Here is a 21952-nt window from a genome sequence, read left to right as displayed (position 1 = left end):
ATTGATGATTAATTAAAATATGGTTAAAATCTATGTGATCAAGAATTTGCTCGTATACAACCGTTTCCAATACTTTCTCCCAAAGCCGGTAACATCTTGATAGGTCTAAAATAAATAATAATTTTGTTATTTAAAAAATAACAAATAAAAAAACATCGATTTAATTAGTTAAAAAGTTCAACTCTCTAACAGTTCAGAATAACTTAACCTTAAAACTTTTATAACGAAAAATGAGAACAAAGTAATAAAAAACGGGAGCCGACTCCTCGACGTTACAGTATTTTTGTCTCGGCGTATAGGATCAGCAGGTGGGCAATATCCGGAAAGTACGTCTGCTACATACATATTTCGATGTCTTTATAGGACAATTTGGAGGAGTTTTACCTTCGTCCCACGGGGAATATTTCTAAAATCTACTTTAAAAGTCATAAAAGAACTTTTCCAGATAGGACGTCACGAAAATAACATGTTCAGTTCCGCTTTAATAGTAAAAAGAAGAAATGGATTTTTTGAGGTATATTTATAGTCTAAGATACGATATAAGGTCGATCGGCACTGATCTGTTTAATGGATAAAAATTATTGGATAAGTTATTTAGCATGCTAACAATTACAAAAAATAAGGGTTGTCCGATCTAATCTTGGGCAGTGCCTATCTCGGCTCAAGAAACAGATAGGTCTTTTAAAAATGTCCCAAGTCGGCGCAAAGATTAAAACTGCCCAAAATAAAATATACCAGCTCGGCTCATAGGATATTAATTGTTACTACCAAATAATCTTACATCTCAATGAAAAAAAAAAAAAATACATTGATAGAATAACTTTATTAAATAGATACATTATACAATAAGATATTCAAGTTATTTTATTTTAACATATTCAAGACTTTTCTTTCTAATAGGTTTTCTGATCCTGGATCATGATTATGATTATTGTTTATACTAGTTGTAATTCGATTCTTATTTTTTCGAACTGTTTTGATGAAATCTTTGCAATTATCCTTTACACATCTCCAGTTTGTTTCACCTGAAGCTAATTTTCGTATTTGTTCTTTAAAAATGTTCACACACTAATTAATAACAATTTTTCTCTTTGACTAAACATTTCACTTATACTGGGCTTCAAAAATGTCATTATACTCTATTTTGTCTGGATACTGAACTAGTAGTTAATTGAAAGATTAATTGATTCCACTATGAGGTGTCGAGCGAGTAACATCGGTCTGTATTTTGTCGTGCTTTGTAAAACATAATGCAAAAACAGTGACATTAGTGTACCTTCAACTAGAAAAAAATTGTTTTTGACTACATGAGCAGTGGCGTAGCAGATACCCAAACAGTCAATATGTCTTAAACATCTAATCAGGTTTTATCCTATGTATCAGTAGCGAAATCGATTCCACGGCCATTTCCAACCGAGAAAACTGTTTCTTAAATTCGCAAAGAACTTAAAATTTCTGTACAATATTGAAGGAGGGGGTATTCAGGGTAGAATGTTTTTCTATGTTAATAAAAATTTTTCCTAATCTATAATTCCAAGATAAAATTATTATTATACCTACTAATACCTACCTGTTAATCTTCGAGCCGACCTGGGGGTTTTTTAAAATGTACCTGGGTATGATAAAGGACTGAAGGATTATAGTGAGCCGAGATGGGAATACCCCTTAATTTTAACTATAATTAATAACTAAAAAATGACATTTTTTATTTATAAATAAAAAAAAATCGACCCGGGCAGATATTATTTCAGATTTTGTAGATCATTCTAATCAAAAAAGGTCTTTTGTAAATTTTCTCTAAAGTTGATCGTTTTCTAGTTATAAATAATTAAAAACTGAAAAAAGAACGAAATATGATTTTTAAGGCTCAAAATCATAAGTATAAAATTCCATTTTTGAAATTACGAAGTACCTAAATTCAAGTTCAAACCTTATGCTATCAGTTCTTGATAAGTCTTTTGGACTTATTTCATTATGAAACATTGTTTTTTAGTTGTTAATGCCTGTCGCCCCATAAGAAACCTTTCTAATTAACAATTAAAAAATATGTTTTAGAATAAAACATGGCTAAAATTCTTATCGAGACCTGATAGAAAAAGGTTTGAGCTTGAATTTATGTACATGATAATTACAAAAACGATATCTTTTACTTGTGTTTTTAATCCTTGAAAATTGTCATCTTTCGTACTTTTTCAGTTTTAATTGTTTATAACTCGAAAACGATCAACTTTAGAGAAAAAATACAAAAGATCTTTTTTGTTTAGAATGATCCAAAAAATCTAAAATAATATCTGCCCGGGTCGAATTTTTTTAATTTATAAAAAAATGTCATTTTTTAATTAATAATTAATCATAATTAGAACAAGATTAGATCGGCCAATCCTACTTTTTTTTAGTTGATAACATGCTAAATTACATAATATCTAATGTTATCATAAAATTATCAGTAGTAATTGCACAAGAGCTCTGAAATTATTGAATTTTTCCCGAGTGACACTTTGACAGTTTTAATTTCATGAGCCGAAGGCGAGTGAAATTATGTCAAAGTGTCACGAGAGCAAAAATTCTATATTAATTTCAGAGTTCGAGTGCAATTTGTTGCGATTATTTCATGAGTAAAACTGTTCAAAACCAAAATTTTATTGCAATTTATATATGTAAGTACAAATTAGTACCATTAAACACACAGTTTTTATAAATATTTGACGACTGAAAGTCATCACTTTTATAATTTTTAAAACATTAATTGTCATTAATGTCACTGAATGTATTTTTTCGTAGCAACGAAGGGCATCTGACGTAATATACTTAACGACGGGAGATTATCAAAAATTATCGATTTAATTCAGATTTCTGTAGCTTTCTATTGGTCAAAATCTCCTATGAATGAAATAATCATAATAATTTTTATCCATTAAACAGATCGGTGTAGATCGACCTTGTATCGGATCCTCTACTAGTAGAAATGGACATTGACACGATTCTAAAAGAAAAATATTACAACATATTTAATACAAATTCATAAATATCATAAAAAAAGTAAAATTAATGTCTCAAAATAATTAGTATATGTCACCAAATCATTGGGGCTCTTTGGGAAAAAGTAACGTCGACTATTTGTGTCGAGCTGATTTCGATGAAATCCTGAAGAGATATGAAGAAAATTTCAAAGCACGCACGGGTGTCACCAAGATTATTTTCAGGGAGGTGCACCTGCATCTATACATACTATTAACCAATATAAAATGCAGAACTAATTTTTGCAGTCAATAATCGGTTTCAAGATAATTTCTTGTACGTTCTCCGTAATTTGTAATCTTCCATACTTTCCACAAATATTGTGTAAGTAGTTTCCGATATACAGGGTGTTTAGTATGGAATGCGCCATAGCTTAACCTTACATTCCTGAGCTTAAAATAGGTCGATTTAAGCCAATTTACCTTAGTACGAAAGTAGATAATAATCGAGATACAGGCTGTCAAAGCAAACTTTTATTTTATTTATTCCTAAATATTTCCTGACAAGCATAATGACACGAAATTTGGTATGCGGGATTCTTTTTGGGATGAGAAATCTAAATTCGCCACCAAAAATGATGACCCAGAGGGCGCCACATACGTCTTTCCCCACTTATTTAATACGTTCAAAATTTTTTATCTCCCACTCTATATACTTTTTGAATCAAAATTCCTATTCTTTCAATGTTTTTACTTAAAAAAGGTATACTGCATTCATCTCCCTAAACTCAATTTTTTTTTTCGAGATAAACGCATTTTAAATCTGCGATACAATATTTTTTGCATAATATCATTGTAGTTAGACCCGAAATATAAACTTGACACCATAATATAATAAATATAATTGTGATAGTTCTCATATTTATGTCATTGCATCGCAAATTCCATTTGAAGTAATTTGCTGTACATTTTTGTAAATTTTTATCTTTTTAAGTTATTTTTCGGGGGTAACTACAATGATATTATGCAAAAAATAAAGAGGCATAACGCTAAGAGAGGATTCATAACGTTCAAGATTCGTATTGGGTACTGCTTAGTGGGATGAAGAAGGGAACTGGAAGCTGAAATTAGCCAATTGGGATCGAAAGAAATAAAAATCAGTCATCAGTTTTATTAAGTCGACTTCGGTATTGGTCAGTTTAAAATTACTTCTTCGCACGGATCGAAAAATTCAGAGGTAGCTTATTCGGGTTTTCACCGGTTATCACTTACTATACCAGGTTATACCCGAACAGACAGACTCAAAAATGAAGAAGTAAGAAACATACCTAAAATTAAATCATTACTTGACACAACAACGGAGAAAAAAGTGGCATGGTTCAGTCATATAACATGAATGTACAATAACAGGCAAATGAAAAGAGTGGGAGAAGCTAAACAAATAGAGAAAAACAGAAGAGGTAGACCAATAAAAGAGTGGAATAGAGACATAGTGGAGATATTACAATGTAAGGATACATTTCGGCAAAAAACAACACAGTGAAAAACAGAAAGGAACGGAGAAAATTAATCAAAATATATCAAGAATAAGAGCGATTATTTATGTATTTAAATACCAAATTTTTAGTAAAATATAAATGGATAAACGGATTATCAATCTAATCTCAAATTTTAGAAAAAACACGGCCTACATTTAAAAACCTACACAGCAACAAGAGAAGTGACGATGCAAGTAATTTTACTCTCTCCATTTCTCTTTTTTGTCTGTCTCTATTTACAGTAAATTTTATTGCTGTAATTTATCCGAACAAAGCTTCAAAACTGTCAGAACTAATTGTAATAACAACAGCGTGAATGGAATAGAGCAACTACAATCACGTTAAAATTTGTTCTTTGCACACGATACTCTTGAATATTCATAATATTAATGCACTCAGGCAATTAAAACTGTACGCAGTTCATACAGAAACTGTTTACTTTTCAAACAATATTTAATATCTTTTTTATTTATTAAATACTATTAAGATGCTTAAGGATATTACAATCTGATCAAACAATATGATCAATGAGCAACTTTTTTCTAGCCTACATTACTTCTTTTAAGACCTTTAAGATCGCTGCATATTATCATGCACGTAGCGTTTCCAGCAGGTAGCGTTTACTTTACGAAAAATATGATTTAATGGTTTTAAATATGAACAACTCACACTGTCTGGAACGTATCTTATTAGACACTTTCAGTAAAATCAGGTTTTTCGAAGACTACGCTAAGGGTTTCAAAGGGTTTTTCTGATTGAGTCTTCTAGCCAGATGCGTTTTATCGAGGAGCTGAATGACCTCAACATTAACGTGTTAAAGAAGTCATTGTTCATGATTCTTGGCAAATTTTGCAATAGTCTTGTTAACAGCATCATTTCTAGGCCCCTGTGGAGCTAACTATTCCTATAGTACCAAGAAAGGTTGACAATACTCCTTAGCGTATTTTTGGAATTGCTGAATGTCTATATTACTCTTACTAGCACTTCTTCTTCTTAAGGTGCCTATCCGTTCCGGATGTTGGCGATCAGCATGGCTATCCTAACTTTGCTTGCTGCTATTCTGAATAGTCCGGTTGTCGATGTATTAAACCACTTTCTCAGGTTTTGAAGCCAAGATATTCTTCTTCTCCCTGGTCCTCTCTTTCCAAATACCTTGCCTTGAAGAATGAGTTGCAACAAGCCATATCTCTCTTCATTCCTCATAACATGGCCAAGATATTCTAGTTTGCGTTCTTTGATTTTGTTAATAATCTCGCATTCCTTGCCTATTCTACGTAGAACGTCAACATTAGTCACACGATCCACCCACGAGATTCTCAAAATGCGCCTGTAACACCACATCTCGAATGCCACGAGTTTTCTCAAAGAAGCCTCGGAAAGTGTCCAGGCCTCTACTCCGTATAATAACGTAGAAAATACATAGCATCTGATGATAGAGATTTTGGTAGCAAGAGGTAAATCGTGGCTTCTGAAAAGAGACTTCATCATTATGAACGCTGATCTCGCTTTTCCTATGGGTTGTTTTATTTCAATTGAGTGGTCCCACTAGCTGTTTATGTTGGTACCAAGGTATGTGTAGCTGTCGATCCTGTCAATTAGTTGTTGGTTAACCAAAAGCTGTGTATTTATATTTCGCGCTTACTGACCATAGTCCGTTCTTTAACGGTAAAATATTGCAAAATCTCTAAATTTTAAAGAACCGCTTGGATTGCCATGAAATTTGGCATACACATAGCTTACATGTCAAAGAAAAAAAGTGATATTGTGTCGATATGTGCTTTTGCCCTGGGGGTGGTTTTCACCCCCTCTTGGGGGTGAAAAAATATTCGTCCAAAGAAAGGCAGGAAATGGATAAACTGGCTAATTTTAAGTAACTTTGGTTCTAGAGTTTTTTCACAAGTCAATACTTTTCGAGTTATTTGGCAGTGAATATGTTCATTTTTTCAACAAAATAACCACGCTTTTAAACGGTTTTTCGCAAATAACTCAAATAGTAAGTATTTTGTCGAAAAAATGTTCTTAGCAAAAATATAGCCTGTAAAATTAAAAAAAAAATGGTGTATATATCACATCTCTACACCTAGTAGAAGCAGAGTTATAGCTAATAAAATATAGGTTCATATTCGTCAAATTCCAAGTAGAATATTTTAACGTGAAATAACCAAAAATGAAGCACATTTCGGGGAAAACTCATTAAAATTTATTTAAAGTGTTTAAAAAAAGATTTATTTTTGTTTTATAAAAAAAATTTATAGCATCAAAATTAAACAAGTTACGCTCAAAATAAAGTTAGTCCCTTTTGGTTTTGGTAAAAAAATCGTTAAAATCACCCCCTAATTAGTATCTTAAATGAACTTAATCGTTACGATTTCACAAGTTTCTTGACTCGTGTATATATTGTTTATATGATCTGTAAGTTTCATCGGTTCAAAGTCCTTATTATTGAAAGGGCTGTAGTTAAAAGGGGTTGAACGAGTCACTGATCAGGAATGTATGCAAATTTAGAAACACCAAATCTTAATCAATTTTTGTCTAACAGAAAAACAAAAAAATACATGATATTGAGAAAAGCAAATCTGACTTTTTTTGTTTTTCGAGATTTTTGGTATCTCTAACAATTTTTAAGTTATTTTGAAAAAAAAAGCATATTTTTCAAAATTTAAATTTTTAAAAATTTCACTTTGAAACCAAATTTTTTCAAAAATTAGCACTTTGAATCGATGAAACTTACAGATTATATAAACACAACATAAGTAAAATAATTTGTGAAGAGGTAACGATTAATTTCATTTAAGTTGCTAATTAGAGGGTGGTCTTCCCGATTTTTTTTTTTTTTTGAAAAAACAAAAGGGACCATTTTTATTTTGAGCGTAACTTGCTTAACTTTAATGCTAGAAACTTTTTGTAAAAACAAAAATAAAGCTTTTTTTAAACACTATAAAAAAGTTATAATGGGTTTTCCCCAAAAAGTGCTTAATTTTTTGGATATTGCACGTCGAAATGTTATATTTAAAATTTGGTGAATATGAATCTATTTTTCATTGGCTATAACTCCGGTTCTACGAGATCCAGAGACCTAACGCGTACACAATTTTTTTTTACTTTTTTATAAACTATACTTTTGCTAAGAACGTTTTTTCGACAAAATACTTACTTTTTGAGTTATTTGCGAAAAAGCGTCTAAAAATGTGGTTATTTTGTTGAAAAATGAACATATTCACTCGCAAATAACTCGAAAAGTGTTGACTTGGTGAAAAAGCTCTATAGAACAAAAGTTACTTAAAATTAGTCAGTTTACCCATTTCCGGACTTATTTTGGACATATATTTTTTCACCCCCAGGGCAAAAGCACACATCGGTACAATATCACTTTTTTTCTTTGACATGTAAGCTATAAGTATGCCAAATTTCATGTCAATCCAAGCGGTTCTTTAAAATTTAGAGCAAAAACCGTGAAAGAATGGACTACTACCATGTACTTTGTTTTTTTCGTATTGAGATCAAGTCCGTATTCTCTACTTATATCTGATATGCGCGACATTATTCTTTGCAAACCATCTAGACTGTCTGCAAAAACTACAGCGTCGTCGGCATATCTAATGTTGTTCAGACGCACTCCGTTGACTAATACGCCTTTCTGTAGTTCTCCCAGCGCTTGCTCGAAGCTTACTAGCACAACCCCAGTAAATTGACAGAGTAGATTCTTATAGTAGATTCTTCAGAGTAGAGTGTCTTCTTAATAACCAATATGTTTTATATTTGATGCTGTTCTCTTTTCTATTTAACATGGGCCCTCCAGAGTAGCCTAGCGCCTAATGTACTATCCAAATATTTTTGCGGTATCGGCATTATGGTATCTGAGTATTATTTACATTAACAGAGATATATTGTTTTCTCTTGTTTGTGGAATTAATATGCATTGAATTAATTTCGCTTAATTTAATTCGCCAGCACTTAGTACAGTCGTTAAGTCTGTGTTAACAGAGGCTTGTAGGTTTCGTGCTGCTTCTTCATAGTCTTCACCTATATACTGGCCGTATATATGGTAGTATCATCAGCAACGGTAGCTTCTTCTTTTTCTTCAGGTGGCATTTCCGCTACGGAGGTTGGCAATCATCATAGCTATTTTAATTTTTGAGGCAGTAGCTATAAATAGTTGTTTTGAGCTGCATCCAAACCATTCTCTCAGGTTCGTCAGCCATAAAATTCGTCTTCTTCTAATGCGTCTTCTGCCATCTACCTTTCCTTGCATTATGAGTCGCAGGATGCCATACTTCTCGCCCCGCATTACATGTCCAAGATACTGTAGTTTTCTTTCTTAAATTGTAAGTTCAACTTCCTTCTCTTTACCTGTTCTTCTCAGTACTTTGTTGTTCGTAACTCTATCTACCCAGGAAAGCCTCATAATTCTTCTATAAATCCACATTTCAAAGGCGTTAAGCCGTCTCATTGTCTCTACATTAAACGTCCATGATTTCACTCCATAGTATAGTACACTGTATACGTAACATTTTGTTAGGCGTACTTTAAGAGCTAATTTTAAATCTTTGCTACATAGGACCTTTTTCATTTTCATAAAATTAGAACGTGCTTTTTCGATTCTGACTTTGATTTCTGCAGTGTAGTCAGTATTTTCTGTTATAAGTGTTCCTAGGTGAGTGTACTTTTTTACTCTTTGGATCTGTTGGCCCTCTACTATTAAGATTTCGTTAGTATTATGTTTGTTTTTACTAATTTTCATAAACTTCGTCTTTTTGATATTTAGAGAGAGTCCGTACTCCCTACTACACCTTACTATTTTACTCATGGGTCTTTGCAAGTCTTGTAAACTATCGGCTATTATTACTGTATCATTTGCATATCTGATGTTGTTAACTAAGACTCCATTTACTCTTATGCCGACTGTTTCATCTTCCAGATTTTCTCGCATTACTTCTTCAGAATAAGCGTTAAATAATTGAGGTGATAGTATGCAGCCTCGCCTGACTCCTCTCTTTATTTCCATTTCTTCAGATGTTTCTTTTTCAATTATTACTATTGCTCGCTGATTGTAATAGAGGTGTGTTATTAGTCTTAAATCTCTTTCATGTAGGTTTTTAGTTTTCAGAATTTCCATGAGTCAATCATGTTTTACTTTATCAAACGCTTTATTTTAGTCTATAAAACAGACGTAACGAGGACGGTTAACATCCAAACATCTCTGTGTCAGCACGTTGAAGGAGAATAATGCCTCTCTGGTACCCATACCATTGCGAAACACATATTGAGTGTCACTAATATACAGCTCCAGCTTAGAGTGTAGTAGATTAACGGTAGCTATTGTATTATATGCTAATTCAGGGATATAGTTTATAATGGCTATAGGACTGGTCCTATCACACTTAGCTTGTACACCTGCGTTGATTTCTTTTAGTTCTGGGTAGTAAATATATGATTTCAATAATTATTATGTGTATGTTCTTGGCAAAATCCTGCTTAAGTAGTGTGTAGTCTTTCGTGTCTTATTTCATCAGAAGCTTGCGCCACGTCGAGAAAGATAGCGAAGCAAACTAAGTTTCCTTCCAGTGGACTTCTACAATGGACTCTCTATTTTATCCGTGATTCTATGGACTTGGTCGATAGTTGAATGCCTTTCTCTAAAACCAAACTGGTGTGATGGAATAAGTGCCTTAACGTTTACGAGAGGTTTCAGCTTTTCAGCAACAGCTTCTAGTATAGCTTCGAAATTACAGGTAGTAAGGAAATCGCTATGTATGATGGTGCTGTATTTGTTTGTTTTCCAGTTAGGATCATTATGACCTCCGCTACTTTCCTTATCTTGAGAATAGATATATCTGAAGAAAGCGTTTATAAGATAATATATTTACTTTACTATGTCTTTTTTATGGAGTGGTTTTGAGATTTCCCAAGTAATTAAATCAATCCTTGGTCCTTTCCTCGGATCTAAGTTTACTTTAATTTCTTTGGATAATTATTTTTGGGGCGAATAGTTTAATTTCATATTTTGCCTGTGTGACGTTTTCCCATTCAAGTGTGGTGTTATGTACCTTGATTTGTCTGGAATGTTTCCACGAGATATTCAGCAAATTTATTAATCTTGTATAAATTACTTTTGGCGCAGCTTTCATCTGTATTTCGTAATGGAAGATTTGGGAGGATGATTTCGACAACCATGTTGTGGTATATCATAAATCTTTGTCCTTTACCTAGTACTCTTGAAAGAATATTTGTATTGCATAAAAAGTATTTTTAATATAAACTGTGTACTTACTGAAAGTACATTTTTTTTGCTCTGCTAAATTTTCTATAAAATAAAAAACAAGACTTGTTTTTTTTATTAATATAAAATTTTAGAAAAACAGTGTCTACCTTTGAAACCAAGACAGCCACAAAAGGGATGACGATGCAAATAAGTCTACTCTCTCTATTTCCCTTTTTTGTCTGTCTCCATTTACAGTAAATTTTATTGCTGTAATTTATCCGAACAAAGCCTTCAAAACTGTCAGAACTAATTACAATAACAACAGCGTGAATAGAGCAACTACAATCACGTTAAAATTTGTTCTTTGCATACGACACTCTTGAATATTCATAATATTAAAACATTCATGCAATTAAAACTGTACGCAGTTCATACAGAAACTGTTTACTTTTCAAACAATATTATTGAGTTAAATAAAATACCTTACGTGCTTTTCATTCGAGTAACTTTACCAAAATATTGTTTTTAGGTTTATGGATTGTTGTTGAAATTAAATTGCTGGTGCCACACATTAAACGGATAGGATTAATTATTTTGGTTGCTATATATTCCGATACACTGTGATATTGGATTTTGCACATGAATGTCGTCAAATATACAAATAGCTATTAATCGCCGGTATATTGTAATCTGGTGGACATTTTTTTATGATCGAAACTACATTTGTGGTAGTTTCGATATATGTATTTGATATAATAATATATTTGATATATTTGATAGTATTTGTGTTACTATGGCAAAACAATGTAGGTCAAAAAACCTGATTTTGCAGCAGACAAATTTTAAAGTTCGCGGTGTTGTTGTAATTAAGTTGGGATTTATAGGAACCTCAAAACCCTACTAATATGTTTGTAAACAAATACTATTTATCTTTCGTGGCATATATCTGTCAAATTTTGAAGGACAACAAACATATTTAAATAGACTGACATGTCTGTTATGAATACTCCATAACTGTATTCGCTACGTAACTATGTACTGGGTACATAGTTCAGTCGGGTTAGACGAATAACAGGCCTAACCTTGCATTAGGAGCTGCCCCGAATTTTATTTTTCTAATCTTTAGGGAGGGTCAATATTAGTATAAATTTAAAATCTTGACTGAATTCCACTGTTGCATTAGCCGCCATCTTGATTTTAAACGATAACGGTTTTTGCTCAGTATCTCCGCCATTTTCAATATCTTGACAAAAAGTGTAGAAACTGAAATTGTTGAAAATGCGATTTTCTATAATTTCATTAATTATAATTTTTTCGTGCGGTCGATATTTTCCGAGTTATGAGGGGAAAATAGTGAGAGTTGTAGCATAATTATTGAATTATTGAATTATCTCGTTTTAGTTTTACAACAAATATGTACCTATACAAAAATGAAGAGAATTAAATTCTACATAATTTTGATCTTTCATTTTTTTCCTAAAATTAATATTTAAGGTAGTACGTATGCGGTAATGGCGCGAGCGTAAGACCGGATTGATTTTATAGCAATTGTTTTTGTTCAATATCTACGCCATTTTCAACTAAAATTGTTCACATAAAATTTCCTACAATTTCTTTTTAACAATTGTTTTCATGCGGTTGATATTTTCCGAGTTACATGGGAAAATAGTAAAAAGTGGTGGGGGAAGCATAATTATTGAATTGAATTTTGTTTCCGAGCTGCCCCAAATTTTATAATTCTATCCTTTAGCAGAGATCAATAGTAGTGTAAATTTATAATCTCGACTGAATTCCGCGGTTGCATTAGCCGCCATATTGATTTTAAATGAGAACTGTTGTTGCTTAATATCTCCGCCATTTTCAACTTTTCAACCTAAATGGTGGGAAAGAAAATTGTTGGAAATGCAATTTCCTACAATTTCTTTGGCACAATTTTTTTATACGATCACTATTCTCCGAGTTAAGGGGGAAAATAATGGAAGCGGAGGGGAAGCATAATAATTATTGAATTGTCTCATTTATTATTAACTTTACGACATAATTGTACATAAACAAAAATAAAGAGAATTATAAGTATTTTATACAATTTTTGAAACTTCCAATGAAACATCAACCAAACTAAGTATACATATAAAAGACATAAAAAGACATGATATGCATTAAGTTCACTTAATTTTATTAACTAGCGGGTTTGATTGGTTGAATTTGTCTGTCGATATTTTAAGTTTTATGTCAGCTAATATATCGTGATGTTTCAACAATTTTTTTTTAAATTTTGGACCCTGTTGGGGGGAATTTTCCCATTCCCCCCCCCCTTGTAGACCCGCCACTGGTTCTCTCGAAAAATTGTAGTAAATCGTAATTGCAACAATTTCAATTCTTACACTTTTTGTCGAAAAGTTGAAAATGGCGGAGATATTGAACAAAAAAATTGCTACAAAATCAATCAGGTTTTACGCTCGCACCTTTACCATTTATCTTGCACCTACAAAATTTAATTCTATTCATTTTTGTATAGGTATATATTTGTTGTAAAACTAATAATAAACGAGATAATTCAATAATTCAATTATTATGCTACAACTGTCACTATTTTCCCCTCATAACTCGGAAAATATCGACCGCACGAAAAAAATTATAATAAATGAAACTATAGAAAATCGTATTTTCAACAATTTCAGTTTCTACACTTTTTGTCAAAAAATTTAAAATGGCGGAGATATTGAGCAAAATCGGTTCTCGTTTAAAATCAAGATGGCGGCTAACGCAACGGCGGAATTCAGTCGAGATTTTAAATTTATACTAATATTGACCCTCCCTAAAGATTAGAAAATAAAATTTGGGGCAGCTCCTAATGCAAGGTCAATTGCTATCCCGACTGGGTACATGCCTATATTTTGCACAAAAAAAGTGTTAAGTTTTAAGGATAAAGTGTAAAGTGTTAAGGATTTATTAAAAATGTAAAACAAAAAATAATAAGAATACTGTTCTCAGTTGTTTCCTCACAGTCGCCTTCTGGTAACTCTGGATCATTGGCGTTTGTTTCCAGGGTTAAATAAAACCTTTGACACTCAGAAGACATCAATGGAAGAAGACTGAGAAGATCCCTTTTCTTAAGAAGGTTAATGGTCAGTGGCCCATTGTAGCATTGGGTTAATATAGAAATAGGTCGTTTTTCTGTTTTTAATTTTCTTAAATCAAGTCTTGAATCAAGTTTTGTTTTGAATTAAATTAATACAAACTTTTTTTCGTATCTAAACATTTAATTTCCAGCCAGTTTAATCTCCTACCATTGGTGTCAGTGTTTATTCGTATTGAGTGATCATGAACAACTTTTGAAAATGAGAATATATGTGATCTTGTGTCATCTGGTGAACCTGAAATGGGTTTTTACCCCTTACAGTCCGAACAAATGTGAACCAGTCTCGAGGCACCATAATTAGGACCTCAGTAGCCTTTTTAGACCTCTCAGAATGAGCAAGATCTACAACGCTTGTAGGTGTGCATGTCCTGGTAAAAGAAACTTTTGATCTTCACAATTAACACGGCTGCTTTTACTGACGAAATATGAAAACATAGTGACCATGCAAATGTTTGTATCCTTGGTCTGCCATATTCTTGTATTCATTGGTTAACTGAATCTTTTCGTTTGTGTCAGTGCTTTGTTTGACCTTTAATATGAAAGAATCACACGTCTTGCATGTATCATCATGAGGTTATTTTAATAAGTAACCTGTCGGTTTAAAAACTTCACGGAATAAATTGTAAGAAGCAGCATTATGATAATCAGTTTCATTCATTATTAATACAATTTTTATATTGAGATTACTCTGTAAATACTTTTTTGTGAGTTCTTCCGCGAATAGTTTTGCATATCAGAACATGCTACAATACCTAGTAATTAATGAATTAATTAAAATATGAAATGTGATTTAAATTATCGATAACAACTGACGATTTAATTACATGTTGACAAGCTTACTCCCCCTGCTACTTAAACTTTTTATTAATTTTTTGTATTTGTAAAATCCTCGCAATGATGCAAAAACTCACTACTTGAATGCAGACTGCCACTAACTAATGCTGCTTATGAAAAGAATACAATTAAGCAACTAAATTATAAATCCCATTAGGATTAATATTAAGATGGTTGGAGCCAAACATCGTAATCGGATAAGTCAAATAATATTCACTTCTGTAGACGACGCCAGAAGCCGATATGTTTTCATATCGGGTTTTGGCACCAACCAAATGAAATGAAACTGACATATCGGAAACTAATTTGATGATCTACTGGTTACATGGATGCGTTTAGCCATGTATGGTTTTGCCATCATGTTCTTCATCGCCCAATGTACATATTAGCATTAAAAGCGAAAAATCGATAATTTTTGACATATCAGGTTTTGCCTTAGTACAACAGGTATAATATGTTGCGGTAAAAGTTGATACTTGGTAATTGTATAAAATTACCAAAGTCGATGGTAAATGTAGGAAATTATCTACTTTTACCCGTAATTCTATACATTTACCAAGAACCAGAGGAAAAAGTATAAAATGAAATGGAAACAGTAAATTTAAACAGAGTTGTTATATTATAAATTCTTAAATAGCTCTATTCAAAAAGTGTGATTTTTATTGAACTGTATTAAAAACAGGACACATTTTGTTTAACCTGAATTAAGTTTTTTTTTGCCTTAATTAATACTACTTTACTTACTTACTATTTGATTAGAATTACACAACTTTACATTTTTTACATTTACTTTTGCAAGCACATCGCTGATAGCCTTGCCCACCGCACAAAACGTTTTTCTAACATACTCGCGCAATGAAATGTTTAGTTTTGGTACAATGTCTAGAGAAATGACTGATTCTTTGCAGATGGTAAATTGATTTCTGCTATACAACTTCTTTATTACCCAATTCATATAATTCATTTTGAACACTCATAATAACAACCAAAACATTTCTAGATTCACTTTGTGCCCTGTCAACATCTGGCACTCTTAATTTTACCGTATCACCGACATAACCAGGGGGAAATTTCAACTTTGTTGTTTAAAGATTTTCTTCGCTTGCTTTTCAAGACCTTCTTTTGCACGTGTCCGTTTAATTGCAACAGAATCTTGCCTCCCTGAAATTTGATTAGAAGATATTTCTTCTGGAATCGCATCATATTCAATCATTGATGGTTGCTCAGGTTGTTCAGGTTCTTGTTTTATTAAAAGCTCATTTGATTCATCCACTTTTACTTCTTCACGCTCTTTAGAATCAGGGCCTGACTGGGTTTTTTCTACTTGTTCCGCCAACGCTTCCAAATCTTCTGCAGTCAGAATATTTTATAGAAGCATGGCAGTTATGAAGTTTTCAAACCAATTTTGGCAGGAACCCTAAACACAGATTCATAAGGACTGCACTTGATGCCAGACGGTAGACTCGATTTTTAGCGAATTGTACAAATCGAAGACCATCTTTGCTTAAGGGGCAAATCAGTTTTTAAATTTCCCCAACCTTCATGACATTATACTTTTTCAACCGCTTGTAGTCATCCGGTATTTTATCACTAGTTTTAGATTTACTTACATGTAAATTGTTTATTAAACTTTGGTAATGACACACACCACAAAAGTAATAGTTCAATGGAACCAGCTAATGTTAAAATCTGGTAATAATAATTCACACTACCTAATTGCTTTCGATGTACACTTAATTAATGTTCACACCGACAACTAAACTATAACGAAAAAGTAAAGAAAAACCCTTAAAATTGATATTTTCTTCAGTAAACTTCAAAACATCCGTTTTTTAATTTGACGTTTACTTGACACTTGAACTTATTGTTTGTATAATAAATGTTATCAAAAATATTAAATAAAAATATTACATTAACGTCAAGTATGTCATATGTGTATCATATGTTTAACGTCAAATTGTGGTCGCCAAAAATTTCAGGCAACTACGCTAGGTGTCGCGTCAGTCGTGCACGGAGCGAATAACCTTATCATTTTTTAAGAAAATTGATGTAATAATATTGTTGCTAGACAGGTAAATGTCACTTTATACCGGGTGTAACAATCATACTGGCTTTTTTCTTTAAATTTCGGAACAGCCTGAGGAATATCCTAGCACATATAAAATATTGAAATTAAAACTAAATTGTCGTGCTAAGCTTTATTACCATTTTTTTTTATTCATTTGCGTATGTTGAATAATAAAAAAGTTAGGTACGTTAACAACTAGCAACGATTTTCACCAATAAATTCTCATTTTCTGCTTAGTTTAATAGACAAGCCTAAAGTAGGCTATAAGTAATTACCAGTTTAATATATGTAAAATTGTTAACAGATAAAAAGTGTCTGGTTTGTTGTGAAAATTAGTAGATTTATTATTTAAAGTTTCAATAGGGAACTTGCATAAATTTTAAATTATTAAAATGATATTAAAAAACATACGGTAACATGATCTTAAAACGCTTGCATGCGCAAAAAACAAATATTTTTAACCCGTACGCTAATTACGACGCTTTGAAAATGCTATAAAATTCAAATATCTTAGGAGGCTCTTGAACGTCCTTCTATTGGTTCGACGTCACGGGCCACGGTCGGTCAACCGGGCTAGCTAGTCGGAAACAACGCGATTAGGGTAGGTATCACGGGTATATTACATTTTAATCGTCTTTAATGGAAAATTCCTAAGTATTATTTATGTTCATCTTACATATTGTAATAAGTAGTTTCCCAATCAGCTTAGTTTAAAACTGAAATTGATAAAGTTGAGTGCTACTCACTAGTTGTACTTTGTAAAGAGTTTAAAACGCATAATATGACGGACGAGGGTTTTTCAAAAGGTCAATCTGACTAACTTACCTACCGTTGATGTCTTCATCGTGGCAACTTTTATAAAAAGTAGTAAAAGCTATTGTATTGGATAAATGCGAAGTGTCAAGGCAATTAAGTAAGAGTTATTAATAAGCATGTTTAAACCGTTTATAACAATAGTTTGGTACCATTATATTACAGTATACGGTTTACCCCGTGGGTTTGATCTACCTACCTCTAATCGAAGGATTTCGTATATCCTGGAAAAGATTACGGTGTAATTTGCATTATAATAAAGATTATATTTTATTGTAATGTTTATTAGTACCTACTGGAGCCTTTCATTATTGTGTTCAAAGCCTTCTGAGAAAAGATTATGGTGATTAGCAGACGTACCGATAGAACGTGTACATAGCCAACAAAATCCTTCTTAACAAAGTTAATAATACGCATAAATAAGAAGAATCATTATTGTATTTTTACAAGTTAATATCTTTATCATCTCAGCTTATACTTACACCGCATTCCTCGGTAGACCGCAAGCTATAGTAGAAACCCGACTGTAGACCGCATACTATAGTAGCACCAATACTTTTTAGTTACTCTTACTTTTATTACTAAAAGTTCTGTTTATTTTTAAGTTACTTGTTTCTTCTTTGTTCTTCAACACAAGAAACGACAAAAGTAATTTCATAAAAAAGAACTTTTTGATACATGTCAACAGAGATAAAATGTTAATATGTATGTTGCCTGTCACAGAAAAATTCATTTTTGCCACAGAGTAAAACAAGATATTACAACTATATTATTTATCTATGGGCAAATTGCATTAAATGCAATAGCCCACCCCGAACGGGCAAACGATACGAGTGGCCTGTGACGTCAGACCCCAGGTCTCGCTTTTGAAGTTGTTTAAAACGGAAATTTTAGGCGCGGAACTTTGATTAGATGTTGTAAGTACACTATCCATTGTTAAGACGTAATATTTTGAATATAACATTTTAAAACATAAATTAACAATTTTATGCAAAAAAAGTTTTTAGTGCAAGTTCCCTATTAAGTCCGCATTTTTTTAATTTTTAGTGGAAATGGAAAGCGCTACAAGGAATTTGACCCGCGATGAGTGTGTTCAAGGAATGATCTAACATAGCGAAGGACTTAGCTACCCTGCTATCGGCTCCTTATATTGGTAAAAATTTTTTGCTAATGCACGATAATGCAAGACCTCACATTCACAAATTGTAATCGAATATTTGCAACAGATAAAACTTCGGACTTTAAATTGGCCATCGCATAGTCCAGATCTTAACCCGATCGAACATTAATTTGTGTGACATAATTAACAGAAAACTACGACAGCGTTTGCCACCTACGACAGCGTTAGCCACCTCCTAGAGCCTTAGAAGGGGTAGAAACAGTAGTTCTCGAGATTTGCAATGATATTGATCAAGTCCAAATAGCATACCTCATTATTTGTAATTTAAAAGTACAGATGTCGTTTATTATCAAATAAGCGAATGAATTAAAGCAAAATGTTAATTTATTGAAATATAATTGAGTTTTAATTACACTATTTTATAATATAAATATAAAGCATATCTTATTACGCCAGTCAATGGGAGCAAGAATAGAATATTACCTCCGAATTCTATCCTACTGCATGGATTTTAATCCCTACCCTACCAAATACACTACCAAAGTCTACCCTATGCCGATGTGTGCTTTTACCTTGGGGTGGTTCCCACCCCTTCTGAGGGGTGGCAAATTTTTTGGTTAAAATTACCAGGGACTTCGCTAGAGAACCTAATTCGAAGCAAAAACTGTTCTATAATTTTTTTTTGAAAACTCAATACTTTTTGAGTTATTCTTGGTTGAAAATTGTCCATTTTCATTGAAACATAATACCTTTTCGAACGGTTTTTTGCGAATACCTTAAAAACTATGCATCTAACTAAAAAAACTATATATATTAAAAATTTTTGTAGGTTATAAAAAAAAAGAGACACTTGCCTTCGTAAATCTTCTAGTTATAATACAAAAAGAGATATGGTAAGTGAAAATAGTTTGTTTTTTGGTACATTCTCAAATTGGTGTATTCAACTTAAAATAACAGAGAAACAGTCGATTTTAGATGTATAATGCTACTAATACCTATTGTAGTGCTTGAAAAGACAAATAAAATGAGCTACACAGTGCTAGTCAAAAGTCCGTACCTCCTCGTATCTCTTGAACGGTTATACCTATAATAGTGAAATTTGGAGGGAGGAAATAAACGGACGTAAGCTTCTTAACTAGTTATGACAGGTGACGTAATAGTGACAGATGACGTTACAGAGCCACTGTGACCGATAATTTTAAATAGGACTTTATGGCAAGTGATACCTCGTTTGAAAGGTATTTAAAATACCTATTCAGTCATACTAATTTTTTGGGTTTAGGTCGATTTTGATTTTGGTGAATAAACTAAATAAATATAATATTGTAGTTTCGAATTTAAATAATAAAAATTCAAATGTCCGCCTATGGTTTTTTTGTCAAAAAAGTTGACGTTTTTTAATTCTCTAGTAGTTTTTACGTCAACGTCAACCTGTTTGGCAAGTAATCATAGGCGGAATTTTGAATTTTTATTAATTAAATGCGAAACTACAATTTCATATTTATTTCATTTGTTCATCAAAATTAGCTTAAACTCAAACAAAATTAGTATGACTGAATAGGTATTTTCAATACCTTTCAAACGAGGCATCACTTGCCATAAGGTCCAATTTAAAATTATCGGTCACAGTGGCTCTGTAACGTCATCTGTCACTATTACGTCACCTGTCATGACTAGTTAAGAAGCTTACGTCCGTTTATTTCCTCTCTCCAAATTCCACTATTATAGGTATAACCGTTCAAAAGATACGAGGGAGGGGGGTACGGACTTTTGACTAGCACTGTATAAAGGTCCATTACGTTAAAACTAAGCGAGATATTCTGCAAACAAAATTGATAACTAATGTATTTTAAGAAAAAATAAGAAGTAATTTTAACCCCCACCCACCAAAATATAAGTGCATCGTTTTCCTTCTAGAATACCTTTTATTATAGTGTTATTTGTATGTTCAAAAAGTTGGATGGGTTTAAAATGAATGGTTTTTGAATAAAAAGATCAAATTATAGAGCGCATTTTAACATTTTCTTAAAAATCTTCTTTTTCTCCATGTAACTTAAAAATGATAAGAGATACAATAATCAAAAATAAAAAGGAAATTTTTATCTGAAAAAGCCCTACATTTTTGTGTAGTATCTTTTTTTCGTATCTATTATCTTTTTCGAGTTACATGGACAAAAAAAGGTTTTTAAGAAAATTTAAAAAAGCGCTCTATAATTTGATCTTATTTTTTTCAAAAACAATTCATTTTAATCCAGTCCAACTGTTTGAACTCAGAAATAACACTATAATAAAAAGTATTGTAGAAGGAAAACGATGTATTTAAATTCTGATGGATGAGGGGTTAAATATACTTCTCATTTCTTCTTAAAATACATTAGTCATCAATTTTTTGCAGAATATCTCGCTTAGTTTGAATGTAATCGACATTTAGTATTGCTCATTTGAAGGATCTTTTCAAGCACTACAAAAGTTATTAGTATCATTATACACCTAAAATCGACGGTTTCTCTGTTATTTCAAGTTGAATACACCGATTTAAGCATGCAGCAAAAAACAAACTCTTCTTACCTACCATATCCCTCTTTGTATTTTAAGTAGAAGATTATGTATGAAGGAACGAATCTGTTTGTTTTTTTATAACCTACAGAAATATTTTGTATAGTTTTTTCGTTAGATGCATAGTTTTTAAGGTATTCGCAAAAATCCGTCCGAAAAGGTGTCTTTTTCCATGAAAATAGCCAATTTTCAAGCACGAATAACTCAGAAAGTATTGAGTTTTCATAAAATAATTATAGAACAGTTTTTGCTTAAACTTAGCTTCTCTAGCTTCTTCCGTAGCTATTTTAAACAAAACATTTTTCACCTTCGAGAAGGGGTGGGAACCACCCCCAAGATAAAAGCGCATATCGGCTTAGGGTAGACTTGATTTCTTGAGCTATTCCCTACTTACTGTGAGAATATCAAGTACATCGATGTAGTAGGATTGAATTCGGAGCCAAATACCCTCATTGACTGCCCTATATGTTTATGTTAAAATATTCCACAGGCTGTTCCGAACTTAAAAAAAAACACAGTATGACTGTTACACCCGGTATAAAATGACACTTATCTGTCTAACAACAATATCATTACATCGATTTTCTTAAATAATAAGGCTATAACATACTAAAAAAATTACTCAAATCGGACAAAAGGTTTAGGAAATTCGAGACATCTAATATGCCCCATTTTTAAGGTGTTCTGTTAATTTTGCCGCTGTTTGTATGGATTAATCTATG

At 32.2% G+C, this 21952-nt stretch overlaps 1 protein-coding gene across 1 annotated transcript in view; it reads right to left on the bottom strand.

Moving 5' to 3' along the window:
- LOC114338156 (potassium voltage-gated channel subfamily H member 8-like) overlaps positions 1-21952 on the bottom strand; it is an 816479-nt gene that overhangs the window by 354971 nt on the left and 439556 nt on the right. The gene's annotated exons all lie outside the window — the stretch shown is intronic.

The sequence above is a fragment of the Diabrotica virgifera genome, chromosome 3 (assembly GCF_917563875.1).
Source record: "Diabrotica virgifera virgifera chromosome 3, PGI_DIABVI_V3a".
Classification (NCBI taxonomy): domain Eukaryota; kingdom Metazoa; phylum Arthropoda; class Insecta; order Coleoptera; family Chrysomelidae; genus Diabrotica; species Diabrotica virgifera.
The sequence above is the reverse complement of the archived record's forward strand: the minus strand, read 5'-3'. Positions and strand labels throughout refer to the sequence as shown.